The sequence below is a fragment of the Crocuta crocuta genome, unplaced genomic scaffold, assembly GCF_008692635.1.
Source record: "Crocuta crocuta isolate KB4526 unplaced genomic scaffold, BGI_CrCroc_1.0 scaffold1307, whole genome shotgun sequence".
Classification (NCBI taxonomy): domain Eukaryota; kingdom Metazoa; phylum Chordata; class Mammalia; order Carnivora; family Hyaenidae; genus Crocuta; species Crocuta crocuta.
Window position 1 is genome coordinate 215,932 of NW_027533394.1, and position 2,865 is coordinate 218,796.

A 2,865-nucleotide genomic window follows, 5' to 3' on the forward strand; every position below is an offset into this window, starting at 1 on the left:
CCTACAGCAGAGCCAGAGCCGGGCCCATGCACAAAGCATGGGAAATACAGCTCTCTTCAGTGTGGAGCAACTCAGCAGTGGCCCCCCCAGCACCACAGTAAATCATTCCAGGCGCCAGAACTGCAAGGGGGGGCCAGGCCAAGATCAACAACGAAAACAGAGCTCTTCTCTAAGCATCTGAGGGTGGGGGGGCATTTGTGGGGGGAAAAAAACACCTGACCACCGGTGGAGACCAGCAGCTGCAAACAAACAAACAGGCAAGCAAAGCCGTCACATACAGAAGACCAGTGACCAGAAGGAGGTTGAGCCTCATCTCGCTCTCTGCTGCACTAAGAAGGCCACACCCAGAGCACAGCACAAGGCATACTGGCATCCGGGAAACCGTCCAGATGAGACAGTGCGGGAGGATGTGGGAATCCTGGGGGTATGACATGGGTGGGGGTGGACACGACAGCGGCTAGCAACCGCAGCAGAGGGAAAGTTCACAGGATGAAGAGTTTGTCTTAGGGGTAATGTGACCCCTGGTGTGTCGCTTCACTTCTCTGAGCCCCTCGGATTCTTCGGCTGTAAAATGTGGACTGTGGTGCTGGATGTGCAGGGTGTAGGGAGGAGTAAATAAGTCCCTGGGCGCAAGGGGCCCTCAACAAGCGGCAGCTGGGGCCCAGACCCCTCTCTCCTCTCTTCCTCCACCAGAGGGAGTGTGGGGACCAGGAACGCCTAGCCTGTACCCACTCTACTGATCCTCCCCCAGTGCTGCAGCCTCTGCTGCTAAACTCCCACCCTGCCTGCCCTGGCTGCCAGCGGCAGCCTTCTCACCCACTCCTTACAAACCCAGAACAGGCCTTGCAGGGGAGTCTCTCCAGCAGCTGTGGTGGCAGCAATGGCTACTGCATCAACAGGCCCTCTGGATGCTTGGCGGCGAGGGAGAGCGGAAAGGAGGGAGACACAGCCTTCTCCCCCCCACCCCCACCCCTTGACTCCGCCACTCATCCCAGAGTCAGCTCCTCTTTCTCCAATCCTTTCGATACTTAAGGCTCGCCTGGCCTCTCGGAGTTTGTGACCTGGCCAGACCCTGAAGCCAAGAGGCTCCTGTGGGTTGGAAAGCTCTAGTGGAAAAATGACAGGTCTCAGACACAGGTGCACTTGGGTTCTAGTCCCAGCTCCATTAGGAACTAGCAGCGTAACCTTGGGCAAAATCCTTTCATCTTGGGGCCTCAGTTTCCCCATCTCTAAAATGGAGTTGCAAGTGCTCACTGCACAGGGCCTGTGGTGAAGCCCAAAAGAAGCAATAATGGATGTGCAAGTACTTAATATGTGGATAGGGGAAATTCAAAGTACTACCTAAACCCCCTTATTAATCCAGTAGGAAACGTGAGGCAAAGAAATCCGACGAGCAGCCTGGAGGGTGCACAAAAGAGGGACAGACTGAGAGGCAGGCCTGTGCGGATGGCAGAAGCACAGAGCTCAAGAGCAAATGGGCTTCCAGCCAGCCAAGAGATTCACGTCTGCAGGATGGAGAATCTGAGGGTAATGGAATCCTGGTATCTGGGAAGACCCAGGTCACTTCAGTAGACTTTACAGCCATTTCAGGAATGGTGCTTTCTCCAGCTCTTCCCAACACCCACCGGGCCCCTGCTGGACATGTCCAGCCAGCTCCCACCCCCACCTCTTGAGTCAGTCCTCTGCATCACCAGGCAGCCAGGTTGGAAAGTTCTCCCTGATTTACCCCCAAATTTCCCACTGCTCCTGGTTCTGCTCCCTGGAGCCACACATAATGAGCCTGCTTCCTCGGTCACAGGCCTGACCACTCTAGAAAAGTCTTCCACGGCCAGGCTCAAGGACCACAGCGGGCTCCAATCTCCTGTTCCCACCCCACCGTGGCCCTCTCCAGAAACAGCTCTGCTTGGTTGATCTGGACCTTTCCCCCAGGGTGGGGCCCCAAGCTGCACATGGTCAGTCCACTGGGAATGGGCTCCCAGCAACCATGCCTGGACAGGAGAACCCATCTCCCTTGCCCTGGGACTACTCTGGGGCAGTCCACACCGAAACCCAGCCGAGGGTGCACTGCAGTGGAGCCCAGCCAAGGCCTCGAGCTGCAGCTGCTGCTCCTGGGGCCCAGCCATCTCAACCCAGCACCCCAGCCTGCTGCCTCACCACGGGGGAGTTGCAGAGAGCTGTCTCCCGGCAGATTTCCTGAGGCAGAAGGCTTCCCCACCCCCAGCCCAGCCTCCAAGAGACACTCCACTGGTTGTGGCACATGGTAGGACCAGCTGAGCAGTGAGAGGAGGGGGAAGGCTGTCCATTCGCTACAGGACTTCAGACTTGCTCTGTAGTGTGGCTGGATTAGTCACAGAACCATCAAATCTAAGCCGGGGGGTCTTAAAGAGCATTCGAGGCAGATCAGGTATGGGGGAAACTGATGGCTTGAGAGAGGAAGGGACTCAGTCAAGGTCACAAAGTCAATCTGCAGCACAGCTAGAAGGGGGACCTGGGTGTCCTGACTCCCAGTTCAGTTCAGTGCTGTTCTTTCCAATACAGCAAAAGAGAAATCAGGGGGCCTTTAAGGCAGCTCTGTGAGCCTGCGTGCCCTTGACTCTCTTAGCCTGACATTTATCCTAACCAGCTCACAGTAGTATCTGCATGGAAGAAGTGGACCCAGCCCATGTCCCACCAACCCAAGGTGTCCCAAATAGGCAGACACAAGGACCCCAGCACAGAAACTGGCACTGATCCAACAAGAGGGAAAATCTGTAGACTTCCTTCCTGGGAGCTCTTTAATTGGGTGGAGAGGGGGTGGTCTTTGAGGAACTAGCCAAGGGCCTGGCCTCCATCTTTGCTCCCCTGGCCAGGGTGGGCTGCAGTTCC

The 2,865-nt window shown here is 56.5% G+C and overlaps 1 protein-coding gene across 1 annotated transcript in view; it reads right to left on the bottom strand.

The window, feature by feature from the left end:
• The window catches only part of IQSEC2 (IQ motif and Sec7 domain ArfGEF 2), a 77,012-nt gene that overhangs the window by 72,581 nt on the left and 1,566 nt on the right, over nt 1-2,865 (bottom strand).